Source organism: Phyllobates terribilis, unplaced genomic scaffold (assembly GCF_046119375.1).
Source record: "Phyllobates terribilis strain yellow unplaced genomic scaffold, ASM4611937v1 Scaffold_3__8_contigs__length_932513732, whole genome shotgun sequence".
Lineage (NCBI taxonomy): Eukaryota > Metazoa > Chordata > Amphibia > Anura > Dendrobatidae > Phyllobates > Phyllobates terribilis.
The window spans coordinates 182,377,662-182,394,329 of record NW_027362763.1 but is presented as its reverse complement, the minus strand read 5'-3'; positions in this window follow the sequence as shown (position 1 = coordinate 182,394,329).

Genomic DNA, 16,668 nt, shown 5'->3' with positions numbered 1-16,668 from the left:
AGCCCAAAATTATTTTCAGAGCTAGATGCAGCTAAAAATTATTTGTAATTTGCAAGCTGGTGGAGCTTAGTATAGATGGACTAAGAATAAGTCCCACACACTGCTACAAGCCCAAAATTATTTTCCGAGCTAGATGCAGCTAAAAATTATTTGTAATTTGCAAGCTAGTGGAGCTTAGTATAGATGGACTAAGAATAAGTCCCACACACTGCTACAAGCCCAAAATTATTTTCCGAGCTAGATGCAGCTAAAAATTATTTGTAATTTTCAGGCTGGTGGAGCTTAGTATAGATGGACTAAGAATAAGTCCCACACACTGCTACAAGCCCAAAATTATTTTCCGAGCTAGATGTAGCTAAAAATTATTTGTAATTTGCAAGCTGGTGGAGCTTAGTATAGATGGACTAAGAATAAGTCCCACACACTGCTACAAGCCCAAAATTATTTTCAGAGCTAGATGCAGATAAAAATTATTAGTAATGTGCAGGCTGGTGGAGCTTAGTATAGATGGCCTAATAGAATGATGCTATGCCCAAAAGGTTTTACTTTGCTAGGTGCAGTAAAAAAAATTGTATTCTATACACAGGTGGTGTAGCTTGCAACACAGATACGCTACTCCACTGACTAACACACACTGCAAGAGGCTAAAAAGGATTTGCTTAGCTAGATTTAGCCAAATGCTGTGAAAAACACTTGCACAGCACTGGCACGGACCTGCCTGGCAAAAAGTCCAAGGAAATGCTGTAACCTAGTCCTCAAAAGGACTGCAATTACAATTAGTCCCTACTCCCAACCTATCTATTTAAGAGCACAGACCTGCCTGCTAAAAGTCGTAGGAAATGCTCTAACCTAGTCCTCAAAAGTACTGCGATCACAACTATTCCCTGCTCCCAAGCTATCTGTATATTTCTGAGAAAATTGGCTTGAAATTAACACTGAAAGTATAGCGCGCACAGCAACAGGGGTGCCGTCTAACATGCAGCTGCAGCAGTGAGAAAATGGTGGCGACGGGGAAAATGGCTGGGTCTTATAGGGCAAGGACATGTGACATACACTGCCAATGACACATGCCCTTGCTTGTGTGAAAAAAAAGCACTTCGCTCCGTGTGTGCGCTGCTGATAGGCTGACAGATTGCACCTCTCCACTGTAAATGCAGGAAAGAGAAAAAAAATGGAGATCTTCATTATTTCTGCAGAGATCCATCCCCTGCCCCTCCCCCCGCCCCGCTGTACACTTAAACTGCGTATTAACATTCATTATCAGCATTACTGTGAAAAAATCCAGTTATGATTTTGGTGCACGAACAGTTATCGAACATAACCTCGAACAGCCGGATTTTTTTCAAATCGTTTGTGTTCGCCGAACGGCTCGAACACCGCTCAAAACAGCTCGAATTTGAGATTGGCGAACAGTTCGAGTCGAACACCGCTCATCTCTATTTGCAAGTTCCTCCGTCCTAATTTTGGGCAGCTTTTGATTGGAAGGCATAGGCAAAGACTACGGGAGACCCACTCCCCAATAATGGGAAGAATGTTTTTAATATGCTGTACTGCATGGCTCTTGAAGGGGCATTAAAATCGTCTTGTTAAGCTACTGTGACCTCCACGTCTCTTCCAAGGGTCATTGATAGTCTTTTTATTCCACTGGGACCTCCACCATGTAACATACCTGGCGGCGTCCTTGCATAGTGGTCCATCTCCCACTGTGCAAGAGCGCGCACTTGATCTCCAGTCCAGAATGTCTCTCTGGCTTCCCTCCATGCTGTCTGTTTGTGTCTGTTTCTGCTGCTTAAGGGCGGCGCCCGATTACTTCCTGTTTCTTGTACCTGCTGTGGGCACACCCCTTGTGCGTCCTCAGCCTATTGCTGTCTGTCACCTGGTATTTAAACCAGCTGCTCCAATTAACCCATGCCTGAGCATTTTGTTTAATTCAGTGTGTGCTTTCACTCTGAAGGTGCCAGGTCCCGTTCTGTGTTCTCTTTTCTGCCTATCCTGGAGGCTGTATTTCCAGGCCTGTCTGAACACGCTCCTAGCCTGTTCCTCCCGCCTTCTAGGGGCCGATTACCTAGACCCGCTCCTGTATCTTGTCTGTCCTGTCTGAACATGCTCCTTGCCTGTTCGTCCCGCCTCTCTGGGGGCCGTATTCCCAGACCCGCTCCTGTATCCCGCTGCAGTGTCGGTCTCCTCCGTACACTCAGTTCCAGTCTGAACTCTCTCCTATCCTTTACCTGTTTTTTCTGTATGTCTGTTCCTTTCCTTTTTCTGCAGAGTCTGAACTCGTACCTAACTCCTGCTTGTTGTCTCTGTACTCCCGTTTGTGAGTTTGTGGTCCACTTGCTACTTCACTGCAAGTACCCTGTGGGTATCTGGCTCTGCCTTTCCCTTCCTGTCTGTTCCGTGTGAACAGAGCCCTGTCCCCCCTGCTCTGCCTTGCTCATCGCTCTGGCGTTTCTAGCCTGCTCTGCCTTGCTCACTGCTCCGGCAGCCTTGCTCCGCTCTGACCCTTTTGCTCACTGCTCCGGCAGCCTTGCTCCGCTCTGACCCTTTTGCTCGCTGCTCCGGCAGCCTTGCTCCGCGATGACCCTTTTGCTCACTGCTCTGGCAGCCTTGCTCCGCTCTGACCCTTTTGCTCACTGCTCCGGCAGCCTTGCTCCGCTCTGACCCTTTTGCTCGCTGCTCCGGCAGCCTTGCTCCGCTCTGACCCTTTTGCTCACTGCTCCGGCAGTCTCGCTCCGCTCTTATCCTTTTGCTCACTGCTCCGGCAGTCTTGCTCTGCTCTTGCTCACCGCTCCAGACGGCCTCGTCCTGCTCTGACTCCTTGCTCACTGCTCCGGTAGTCTCGCTCAGCTCTGACCCTTTGCTCACCGCTCCAGGCGGTCTCGTCCTGCTCTGCTCTTGCTCACCGCTTCAGGCGGCCTCATCCTGCTCTGCTCTTGCTCACCGCTTCAGGCGGTCTCGTCCTGCTCTGCTCTTGCTCACCGCTTCAGGCGGTCTCGTCCTGCTCTGCTCTTGCTCACCGCTCCAAGGGGTCTCGTCCTGCTCTGCTCTTGCTCACCGCTCCAGACGGCCTCGTCCTGCTCTGCTCTTGCTCACCGCTCCAGGCGGTCTCGTCCTGCTCTGCTCTTGCTCACCGCTCCAGGCGGTCTCGTCCTGCTCTGCTCTTGCTCACCGCTCCAGGCGGTCTCGTCCTGCTCTGCTCTCGCTCACCGCTCCAGGCGGTCTCGTCCTGCTCTGCTCTCGCTCACCGCTCCGGGCGGTCTCGTCCTGCCCTGCTCTCGCTCACCTCTCTGGGCGGCCTCACTCTGCTGTGTTTGTCCGCCACATCTGTGATTCTGTTCCAGAGTCCCAGTGTGTACTGGGTCCTATCCCGCCTGTGTTCCTACCTGCTAGTGCCTTCCTGTCTGCACTCTAGCCGTGCTTGCCTGTACCCCCCCCGCCTGCATACCAGTCGTGCCTGCCTATTCCCACCAGTCTGTGTGCCAGCCTAACCAGTCTGTTCCTGTATTCCCCTGTGTGGGTCAACAGCCGTGTCCGGGGTCTGTCCTGGAGTAGCACCTGGTCCCTCTGCTCGGTTACTCCTTGGTGCACTGGCGTCGTATGCCGTCGTGCGACCCTGGTCGGATCGGGTGAATACCTAGTTACGCCCCTCCAGGCATTCACTCTCCGGCACGGTCCAGTGGAATCACACGCACACGCCGCTCAGCCCGGGCGTGTGCATTACACACCACTCTTCAAAGGGGCATTGATATTGTCTTTTTATTCCACTGCGACCTCCACCACTCTTCCAAGGGGCATTGATATTGTCTTTTTATTCCACTGCGACCTCCACCACTCTTCCAAGGGGCATTGATATTGTCTTTTTATTCCACTGCGACCTCCACCACTCTTCCAAGGGGCATTGATATTGTCTTTTTATTCCACTGCGATGTCCACCACTCTTCCAAGAGGCATTGATATTGTCTTTTTATTCCACTGGGACCTCCACGTCTCTTCCATGGGGCATTAAAACCGTCTTGTTAAGCTACTGTGACCTCCACGTCTCTTCCAAGGGACAATAAAACCGTCTTATTAAACCACTCTGAACTCCACGTCTCTTCCATGGGGCATTAAAACCGTCTTGTTAAACCACTCTGAACTCCACGTCTCCTCCAAGGGGCATTAAAACCGTATTGTTAAACCACTCTGAACTCTACATCTCTACCAAGGGGCATTAAAACCATCTTGATAAGCTACTGTGACCTCCACGTCTCTTCCAAGGGGCATTAAAATCATCTTGTTAAAACACTCTGAACTCCACGTCTCTTCCAAGGGGCATTAAAAGCATCTTGTTAAACCACTCTGAACTGCACGTCTCTTACAAGGGGCATTAAAACCATCTTGTTAAGCTAATGTGACCTCCACGGCTCTACCAAGGGGCATTAAAACTGTCTTGTTAAACCACTCTGAACTCCACGTCTCTTCCAAGGGGCATTGAAATGTTGTTTTTAATTACCTCTAACCTCCACGATTCTTCCAACGGGCATTGCATTTCCTCCTAATTTTAGTCAGCTTTTGCTTTTCAATGCATAGTCGAACACTAAGGGAGACCCACTCCCCAATAATGGGTAGAAGGTTTTTAGTACGCTGTAATCCACGTGTGTTTCAAGGGGCATTGCAGTTCCTCATAATTTTTGGAAAGCCTTCTATTTACTGCTTAGGCCAACAGTGTACAGGAGACCCAGTTGCTATAAATGGAAAAAACGGTTTAGTTAAGGCCCTCTGACCTCCATGTCACTTCCAAGGGGCATTGGAGTGCCTCGAAATTTTTGGTAGGCATTGCACTCACTGTATGCCCTATAACTGTGTAGCCGAACGGCTCCTTTTGGTACAGAAACATATCCTACAAGACATGTGTGGTTGACTGGCCTGATATTGATGTGAATAGTCCCTGTTGATCCTGCTCTTTCTCCTTTGCCACCACCTCATCCATCATTCATCACCTGAAGCTTTGTTTTAACGGGAGTCATAGAACTAGGATAGTAGCAGGAAAACATCCATCAATCCTCGGAGGAGGTAGGATATGCACCAAAACGCTGACCACCTCAGGCCTAGCCGCTACTACATACATGCGCTTGCATTCCAAGGAACAGAAAGCTAAGGTGATGGATGGCTTCATGATCATGAATAATTTACTCGTGTAGGAGGCCGACCACTGCTGCTGTCTACCTTCTGAACTTTGTGTTGAAGCCTGATTGACCCAGGACCCGCAATCCTCTATGTCTGGAGGACGTGTTGCATCCCAGTGTCCAACTGTGTCCCGGCTTCCACAATATTAACCCAGCGTGAAAGTGTCAGTGAGATGGACCATCCCTGGCCACATTCACTTGTCCACGTCTTTGTGGTTAGGTTGTCCTTCCCACTAAATGCACTGGGGAGGGCACAGGCAATGTTTTGGTATGCGCGCTTGTGTATGAGGCACACTGGGACAAATAGGGGCAGCTGGGGACCGTTTATTGACACCCGGCCACTCGCAGGCGGCTGGGGACCGTGTGTGGGCACCCGGCCGCGGGGCGGCTGGGGACCAAGTATGGACACCCGGCCGCCCCCTGGCAGCTGGAGACCAAGCGTGGACACCCAGCCGCCTGGCGGCTGGGGACTGACTGTGGATACCAGGCCGCCGACGCAGCCATGACGTGGTGGCCAGATTCCGCCTCCACATGCCTAAAATGCCCAATTTCAAGTGCAAGCAAGCAGTATGGTATTGCAGCCTGGCGGTGGGTGGGTGGCAGGCTGCATACTTGCGCTTGCATTGCAAGGAATGGGGGAGGTACAATTGAACACTGCCCTGGGACAAGGACTTGCACGGGTATGGTTGCAAGTCTGCATCTTCTGATGCGGCAAGGATCACTTCTGATGGGCACACTTTTAGGCAGTGACCTGGGTGTCAGAGATGCTTCCAGGGGTCATCCCCATGCTGTTCCCATGTCTTTTCAGCACTGTATGCATGTGTCACACAGCACATGGCCAGATAAGGTTGTAAAATGCTAAAATGACATTCCCCGGTGAATGCGTTTGTCACGGTTGAAAGTAATACAAAAGTGCAAAAACGCATAAAAAATGCTACTTGTGAACATAGCCCAAGGTGTGGAGGAGTATTTTTGTTTTTGCTTATTTATTTTACCTTATACACAAATCTTTACCCTGGAAAGGAAATTCCTTAACATATTTCACAGGAAAACAGTTTCAGTTTTGTTTTTGATCGTTTTATTGTGAGCCCGTAAAAGTGGCTTAATACCTCTGACCACGTTGTTGACAGCAGTGACCTGGGTGTCAGAAATGCTTCCTGGGTCGATGCCCATGCTGTCCCCATGTCATTTGAGCACTGTCACTATCGTTTTGGGAACTTTTTAGGCTTTCTACAGACTTCCGGGGGTGCCGCCACAAAAATGCTCGGGTCTCCCATAGACTAACATTGGGCTCGTTGCTCAGGTCGAGCACCCGAGTATCACGGTGAGCTCAGCCCGAGCTTCGAGCACCCGAGCATTTTAGTGCTCGCTCAACATTATTTATAACTAGTGTTGAGCGATACCTTCCGATATCGGGAAATATCGGATCGGATTGGATCGGACCGATACCGAAAAAGTATCGCCGATTCCGATACCGGAAACCAATGCAAGTCAATGGGACAGAAATATCGGAATGAAAATAAACCCTTTCTTTCCTTGTAGGTTAATTCTACATGAAGGAAAACAACTAAGAATAATGTAGAATGTATTGGGGGAGGTGGGGGAGACAATAAAGGCATAGAGGTTTAGCCCAATCAAATGGAATAGCAGGAATTAATATTTTTTTTAAGACGTTCTGAGATACGGAAATATTGACTATGTTAAGTATTTTTATATTTTGTCAGATATTTATGTTTCACTACTTCCATGTTCTTCACCTTCTTTTTTACTTCTCCCCCACTTTCTCCTTCATCATCCTCAGCATCAGCATCTTTTTCATCCACTTCTTCTTCACCTTCTTCATCTTCTTCTTGTTCACCTTCTTCGTATTATTCTTTTTTTTTACATTCTTCATATTCTACTTCTTCATCTTCTTCATATTCTTCTTCTTCATCATATTCTTATTTGTGACAAGCATTCCTGTAGTTGTTATCTATAAAAGTTTGGACATTACACCTTTCGTTCTGCCCGTCACAAAAGATTTACAACAGGATTTGTCCGTGTTCAGTTTGGCCTGCAGCAGCAGGTCTTTTCCAGGGGCACCACGAGGAGGAACGGACTCACCCCCATACACTGCTTAGTCATCTTCTGCTTATAATTTAGATATTATCTTTTGCTCTGATTTTTAGTCTTATGCTTAATGTTCTTCCGCTTTTTGTTCTGCAGCTTCTTGTACTTCTGCTTCTTGGTTTTCTGTCTCTTGTTCTTCTGTATCTTGGTGGTTGTCTTCTATTCTTTGTCCCCTTGGTCTACTTCTTCAGGGTCATCTTCTTGGTCTTCTTCGGGGTGGTCTTCAGGGTCGTCGTCTTCGGGGGTCCTCGTCTTCAGGGTCCTCGTATTTTTCGGGGTCCTTGTCTTCTTCGGGTTGGTCTTCAGGGTCCTCGTCTTCGGGGTCCTCGTCTTCTTCGGGGTGGTCTTCAGGGTCCTCGTCTTCTTCGGGGTGGTCTTCAGGGTCCTCGTCTTCTTCGGGGTGGTCTTCAGGGTCCTCGTCTTCAGGGTCGTCGTCTTCGGGGTCCTCGTCTTCTTCCGGTTGGTCTTCAGGGTCCTCGTCTTCAGGGTCCTCGTCAGGGAGATCCAGAGTGATTACCAAGAACCAATTCAAAAAGCTTGAACTTGGAAATGTAGCAGAAGGTACAAGAAGGCTGAGGAACTACCGAGGACCAGCTGACGGTACTGGAACCCGGATGGGTAGCAGAAGGTACAAGAGCCAATGGAACTACCGAGGACCAGCTGACGGTACTGGAATTCGGTTACTAAGCAGGAGGTACCTGTGCCAGAAAGCACTGACAAGGACCAGCAGACGTTGGTGGAACTTGGATACCGAGAAGGAGGCACCTAATCCAAAGGCACTGCCGAGAACCAGCTGACGGAACTGGAACCCGGATGGGTAGCAGAAGGTACAAGAGCCAATGGAACTACCGAGGACCAGCTGACGGTACTGGAATTCGGTTACTAAGCAGGAGGTACCTGTGCCAGAAAGCACTACCAAGGACCAGCAGACGTTGGTGGAACTTGGATACCGAGAAGGAGGCACCTAATCCAAAGGCACTGCCGAGAACCAGCTGACGGTACTGGAACCCGGATGGGTAGCAGAAGGTACCCATGTAAAAAAAAGTTTCAAGGCCGCGAGCCGGCCGCAGTTACCAAAACCCATAGTCCTACAGGGGGTCTTGTCCTATTGGCACTATGGAACCAGCCTTCATTGCCAGATCCCGCAGCCCACATAGGAGTCACCTAAACTGTAGGCACCATAGAGTCAGCTAACCCGACCGCAACACGACAGGACAACGCATTGGAGGCAAAGTGACGTTGACACTACCCGGAAACAGCTGGCGTGCTGGAACCAGGCTGGGCAGGAGGGAGTACCCGTGCCAAAGACACTGCCGAGAACCAGCTGACGGTACTGGAACCCGGATGGGTAGTAGAAGGTACAAGAGCAAATGGAACTACCGAGGACCAGCTGACGGTACTGGAACCCGGATGGGTAGCAGAAGGTACAAGAGCCAATGGAACTACCGAGGACCAGCTGACGGTACTAGAACTCGGTTACTAAGCAGGAGGTACCTGTGCCAGAAAGCACTACCAAGGACCAGCAGACGTTGGTGGAACTTGGATACCGAGAAGGAGGCACCTAATCCAAAGGCACTGCCGAGAACCAGCTGACGGTACTGGAACCCGGATGGGTAGCAGGAGGTACCCATGTAAAAAAAAGTTTCAAGGCCGCGAGCCGGCCGCAGTTACCAAAACCCACAGTCCTACATGGGGTGCTTGTCCTATTGGCACTATGGAACCAGCCTTCATTGCCAGATCCCGCAGCCCACATAGGAGTCACCTAAACTGCAGGCACCATAGAGTCGGCTAACCCAACCGCAACACGACAGGACAACGCATTGGAGGCAAAGTGACGTTGACACTACCCGGAAACAGCTGGCGTACTGGAACCAGGCTGGGCAGGAGGGAGTACCCGTGCCAACGACACTGCTGGGAAACAGCTGGCGGTGCTGGAACCCAGGGTAAATACTAAAAACAGAGTGGAGCCCGAGGCGTAATTGGAGCAACTTTAAAATCTGTAGTAGTGTGAATGTGGACAGAGCAGGAGAATTTGCCGGACACACAGCTGGGGATCAGCTGACGTTATTGAACCCCAATAGCACGGCAGCAAGTGTTGACTGTGCAGACGGCACTTCCGAGCGCCAACTGGCGGTGTTGGAGCTCAGGGATAATACTGAAAACAGAGGAGCCAGAGGTGTAATTGGAGCAACTTTAAAATCTGTAGTAGTGAGAATGTGGACAAAGCAGGAGAAATTGCCGTCCGCACAGCAGGGGAACAGCTGACGTTACTGAACCCCAATAACACGGCAGCAAGTGTTGACTGTGCAGACGGCACTTCCGAGCGCCAACTGGCGGTGTTGGAGCTCAGGGATAATACTGAAAACAGAGGAGCCAGAGGTGTAATTGGAGCAACTTTAAAATCTGTAGTAGTGAGAATGTGGACAGAGCAGGAGAAATTGTCGTCCGCACAGCAGGGGAACAGCTGACGTTACTGAACCCCAATAACACGGCAGCAAGTGTTGACTGTGCAGACGGCACTTCCGATCGCCAACTGGCGGTGTTGGAGCTCAGGGATAATACTGAAAACAGAGGAGCCAGAGGTGTAATTGGAGCAACTTTAAAATCTGTAGTAGTGAGAATGTGGACAGAGCAGGAGAAATTGCCGTCCGCACAGCCGGGGAACAGCTGACGTTACTGAACCCCAATAACACGGCAGCAAGTGTTGACTGTGCAGACGGCACTTCCGAGCGCCAACTGGCGGTGTTGGAGCTCAGGGATAATACTGAAAACAGAAGAGCCAGAGGTGTAATTGGAGCAACTTTAAAATCTGCAGCAGTGAGAATGTGGACAGAGCAGGAGAAATTGCCGTCCGCACAGCAGGGGAACAGCTGTCATTACTGAACCCCAATAACATGGCAGCAAGTGTTGACTGTGCAGACGGCACTTCCGAGCGCCAACTGGTGGTGTTAGAGCTCAGGGATTACAGTTCAGGTGGTAGAAACATGAACACAACAGGAGACCTGGATACTGTTGCCAACCAATTATTTATTCTGGAAGAGGACTGGCAAATTCATGAGAGATCCAGGCCTTGTTCATTTTGAGAAAAGTAAGCCGGTCAACGTTATCGGAGGATAGTCGCATGTGACGGTCTGTTAGTACACCACCTGCGGCACTAAAGACGCGTTCCGATAATACACTAGCAGCAGGGCAAGCTAGCACCTCCAATGCATACTGACTAAGCTCTGGCCATGTATCCAGCTTACAGACCCAAAACTTGAAGGGAGAAGAGCCGTCTGGGAGTACACTAAGAGGGCAAGACATGTAGTCTGTCACCATCTGACGGAAACGTTGCCTCCTGCTGACTGGAGCCGTCTGTGATGGTGTAGACATTTGTGGCGGCGGGGACACAAAACTTTGCCACATTTCGGCCATACTGGTCTTGCCTTGTGCTGAGGCGCTGCTTCTGCTCCCTCTTTGTGCAGAGCTTCCTCCACTGCCTCGACGCACTGAGCTGCTTTGTAAAGCACTAGCAGCACTGCTCTCGGTTGGAATGGAGAACATGATGGAATGCACCAGTGCGTCTTGGTACTCCCGCATCTTACGTTCCCGGTTCAACGGTGTTATGAGGCTTTGTAAGTTGTCCCGGTAGCGAGGATCTAGGAGGGTGGACACCCAATAATCAGCCGTGTTGAGAATGTGGGCGATGCGGCGGTCGTTTCTCAGGCACTGCAGCATGAAATCAACCATGTGCTGCAGACTGCCAACTGGCCAAGAAACGCTGTCCCCTGCTTGAGGCGTGATCTCTGCCTGCTCTGCATAACCCCACCCTCGCTCTAGATACTGACTACTAGAGCATTGTGTACCTCCCTCCTCTGGACAGATGTCTTCCTCATCCTCCTCACAAAGTGTTCCCTGCCTAGGCCTTTGTGAGGAACCACGTTGCGCAGACTGTAGAGAAGCAGATGGCATTTGTGACTCCTCATCCTCCACCTCTTCCAAAACCTCGTCCCTTAGTGCTTGCAGTGTTTTTTCAAGCAGGCAGATAAGGGGGATAGTCATGCTGACTAGTGCATCATCTGCACTCGCCATCCGCGTGGAATAATCGAAGGCACGCAAAACGTGGCAAATGTCCTTCATAGAGGCCCACTCAGTGGTGGTGAAGTGTGAACGGCGCGCACTGCGACTTGTTTGCGCCTGCTGCAGCTGGTACTCCATTACTGCTGCCTGCTGCTCACACAACCTCTCCAACATATGTAACATTGAATTCCACCTGGTGGGTAGGTCACATATGATGCGATGTTCCGGAAGACGTAATCGGTGCTGCAGAGCTGCAATGCGTGATCTTGCGTTGCTGGAACGCCGCAAGTGAGCGCACTCTATGCGGACCTTGTGAAGCAGTGCATCAAGATCCGGAGAGTCCCTCAAAAAACTCTGCACGACCAAGTTGAGCACATGTGCCAGACATGGGATGTGAGTGAGGTTGCCTAGGCCCAGAGCTGCCACCAGATTTCGGCCATTGTCACACACTACCATGCCTGGCTGGAGATTCGCTGGCACAAACCACACGTCGCTCTGCTGCTTGATGGCATTCCAGAGCTCCTGCGCTGTGTGGCTTCGATTCCCCAAATAAATTAATTTTAATACGGCCTGTTGACGTTTGGCCACGGCTGTGCTCATATCGGTCATCATAACAGGTAACCGTTCACGGGTCGATGTGGAGGTAGACCGTGACGGCTCCTGCAGCGCTGATTCAGAGGAACTGGAGTATGAGGAGGAGTCAATGTGTACAGACTGGATTCCTGCAATCCTTGGAGTTGGCAGAACACGTACAGCGCCACCCTCAAGATCTGTACCCAGCTCCACAACATTTACCCAATGGGCAGTGAGGGAAAGGTATCGTCCCTGTCCATGCTTACTGGTCCACGCATCGGTGGTCAGGTGGACCTTGCTACTGACGGCGTTTTGTAGCGCATGTTTCATTTTTCCCTCCACATGATGTTGCAGGGCAGGGACGGCTTGCCTGCTGAAATAAAAGCGGCTGGGCACATTGTATTGTGGGACTGCCAATGCCATAAAGTTACGGAAGGTGTCAGTCTCCACCAGCCTGAATGATAGCATTTCAAGGGCCAGTAGTTTAGCAATGCCAGCATTCAGAGCCTGTGCTCGGGGGTGGTTTGCCGAGTATGGGCGCCTTTTCTCCAATGCCTGTGCTAACGATGGCTGTAGACTGGCCTGGGAGTGTGAGGATGACTGGGAAAGTGGTGCTGTGGGTGGAATTACACTGTGTCTCTGTACAACAGTGTCAGAGATTCTTCCATGGCGATCCTGTGAGGAAGCCGAACCAGCTGTGTGTGAGCTGGAGGAAGAGGCTACAACACGAGCTGAAGAGGTGGTAGGTGGCGCTGTAGGTTGGCCTAGGTCTTCAGTGTGTTTTTGTAACTCCACCACGTGCTTGGTCCGCACATGTTTCCACATATTTGTGGTATTGAGGTTGCTGACACTTTTCCCTCTTTTCACCTTCTGATTACACAGCTTGCATTTGACAAAGCAAATGTCATCTGCAACTGTGTCAAAAAAGGACCAGGCACTGCAAGTCTTGGGAGCGCCCGCTTTGGATTTTGGAAGAGCCATGCTCCTAATGGGTGCCGAAGTGGAGGCTACAGGCAACCAAGTCTGCCCCCTCCCTCTCCCTCCTTTTTGGGCTGTTCGAGGAATCTCTTCCTCAGAGCTGCTCCCACCACCTTCCTGTCCCTCACGCCATGATGGGTCAAGGACCTCATCATCTACACCACCCTCTTCAAACAACTGCTTCTCCTGGGTAGTCTCGACAGCACAGTACGCACCAGAAAGTGGCACCTGAGTCTCATCATCAGATGCGTACTGAGGTGTGCTGCTGACCATAGGCACTGGCCCACCCGCCTCTTCAGATTCAGAGAGACAAAATGGTTGCGCATCACTGCATACTACCTCTTCTTCAAATTCTCGAATTCTGCTTGGCTGGCCCCCTCTTTCCAAGCCAAGAGATTCAGAGAACAGAAGTAGAGATGGCTCCTGTCCAGGGCTCTCTGACTGCCTGGGCAATTTGGCAGGTGGTGAAGAGACAGATGGGTGCTCTTCAGTGCTCAGGACCTGAGAGGATCTGGAACTAATTGAAGTCGATGCGTTAGCTGCCATCCATCCGACAACGGCTTCAATTTGGTCCTCCCGCAGCAGTGGGGTACGGCTAGCTCCTACAAAGCTGCGCATAAAGGACTGTTCCCTGGTAAAACTGGGGGATGCTGAGTCACTGGTGCCCGCAGCAGGCACAGAATCCCCACGTCCTCTCCTTGCAGGCACAGAATCCTCACATCCTCTCCCTGCAGAAACTCCACGCCCACGCCCACGACCACGACCACATGCCTTACTCCCTGCCTTCTTCATCTTGGTAGACTGATAAAGATAGGCAGAAAAGTAATAAGGGCTTAGTGTGCTTATTCCTGAACAGCTGCTAACAGGTATAAGAAACACTAATTTTATAAAGGGTGGACTAGACTTTAATATGAGCTAATGTGGCCTACACAACTGTAAAGTGGAGTGTTTGGTGAACTTTATTTAGGTTTTTTTTGTCACAAAAAGACACTGGATGTGCCTAAAGATGTAATACCGATAGTATCACAAACTTTTTGTAGCTATTACAATGTAGGAAGGTAACCTACAATGCAATAGATGAGACTACAAAAAATAGGCTAATACTAATCTGGCTGGGGCTGCAGGGACCAATGCTGCAGAAAGGCTCCTCTATCTACTCCTATATAGTGTGTTTGGAACCAATTTAGCTGAATACGGATGGAACCACCACCCTAATAGGAGATATCAGGAAAAATTATGAATTGGCAAAAAAGGACAATGTATGAGGCAGTGACACACACTGAGTGCACTACAACCAGACGGGGTTGAAGCACACACTACAGGGTGAGCTGCACTCACACACCAGACCTTGCAGACAGCGGTGAACAGTACAGATGCAGAGCACTGTGCACTAGCGCTGCAAGACCCAAAAAATTTCTCTATCTACTCCTATATAGTGTGTTTGGAACCAATTTAGCTGAATACGGATGGAACCACCACACTAATAGGAGATATCAGGAAAAATTATGAATTGGAAAAAAAGGACAATGTATGAGGCAGTGACACACACTGAGTGCACTACAACCAGACGTGGTTGAAGCACACACTACAGGGTGAGCTGCACTCACACACCAGACCTTGCAGACAGCGGTGAACAGAACAGATGCAGAGCACTGTGCACTAGCGCTGCAAGACCAAAAAAATTTCTCTATCTACTCCTATATAGTGTGTTTGGAACCAGTTTAGCTGAATACGGATGGAACCACCACACTAATAGGAGATATCAGGAAAAATTATGAATTGGCAAAAAAGGACAATGTATGAGGCAGTGACACACACTGAGTGCACTACAACCAGACGTGGTTGAACCACACACTACAGGGTGAGCTGCACTCACACACACAGACCTTGCAGACAGCGGTGAACAGCACAGAGAACTGTGCACTAGCGCTGCAAGGCACAGCGATTTATAAAGTATCTTGGGTAAAGCAGAATAGACCAAATAGGTAGCTAAAACTGTCCCTCAGAACAACAGCATCCTATCCCTAACTGAATTCACAGCAGAGTGAGCTCAAAATGGCGGCGGCGGCTTTTATAGTGCATCATGACATCATTTCAGCAGCCAATCACAGCCATGCCATTAATTAAGATGCCTACATGCCTAACAGGATGTGCCCACACTTCTTGGGATCCTCATTGGCTGAATAAAATGAAACTGGCTCATTGCATTATGGGAACTTCCGATTCCGGTATACGATATTGCAAAAGTATCGGAATTAAGTATCGGAATTCCGATACGCGAATATCAGCCGATACCCGATATTTCAGTATCGGAATGCTCAACACTATTTATAACCCTTCTATCTCAATTAGCGCAAGTACACAATTTGACTTTATTTTTTTTAGTTTAGTCTCCCTTTAGCACTTCTGACTTGTAGAAATATTTATATAAATCCTTCATTATTGATGTATTTGGCTCCGCCATCCTAGGTTTTAGCTATAATTCGTTCCATTTTTAATCCCATCCCGTATTATTCATTACTATTCATATGTATCTGTGGATATGATCTCTGGATATGTCTTTGTTAAACTTTATGTCCTTTGAGATCTGATCTCTTTCTTTGCTCTATATTTATTTATAGCACATGATGTTCTCTTTTCCATTGTCCATTATGTTAACTACTGCTCATTAACAGTTGTAGGCATAATTTGCGAGTATAGTATAGTCTCGCTAACAGAATTAACTCTTTAATTCAAAAAGACTTTACTTCCCGTTGTAGATTTTACAAAAGAGTTTATTGTCATATGTTAACCACCATGAGACATGAAGCGAAAAGGGAAAAAAATGTATTCCCTGGGAAACAAATGTTCCTTAGTAATTACAGAGGCAAAGTATTTATAGTATTATAGAGCACCGGTTAAAGGGCACAAAGTCTAATATATCAGTGTAATAATAATTACAGTAGTATGGATCTAATGATGTAAAAACATATGGCAGATGGCAGATGTAGGAACTCTATTACTAGCCTACAGTTTTCTTGTCTTAAAGAGGACTTGTCAGTATTCCTGGCATTCTTCTTTTAGAAAATATTTCTATTCCTGTGAAAAAAATCAATTATTGAGCATCTTATTTTTAAATTTCTATTGTTATTCCTTTTGGAAATATATGCATAAATTGACTATTGGGTGTTACCTTTTCCCTTTTAAAAGGGTTGTGCCATTATACAATCTGACACTGAGAGCACTGATTGGACAGTGTCAGAGTGTCTAAAGATGAGTACCACCCAATTGTAAATTTATTCATATATTTCCAAGAGGAATAACAGAGGAATGGCACAAATCAGAGTTCAGAAAATGCTAAACCAAACATAAGAAGAGCCAAAAGAACCCTATTTTAACTGATTTTTCCAGCTTTTCATTTCCAGTACACGATACTATAGATTTTCACAGCAGTGAATTCAGAATAAAACCTAAAAGTATAAGCAGAAATGTGCATGACATTAACTATAATGACATCACTATTGATGATAATGCTCAAAATTATCTGCCATGAAACTTGGAGGAAAGCTTGTCAAGATGTTCTTCTAGTGTTATGTTGAGCTTACAAACTTTTATCTTAGGGTCAGAGTAACCACATTACTAAGGATTATGATGGCAACTGAATCTGAAGCAATCTAGTTTACTAGTTCACTCATTTTCTGGCTCATACAAATTCAAAAGAATGTCGCAAAACCCTTGACAGGGTGCAATTCACATCACAACCATCAGGCGGCCTTATAAAGGTAAATATAGCATAAATATCTCC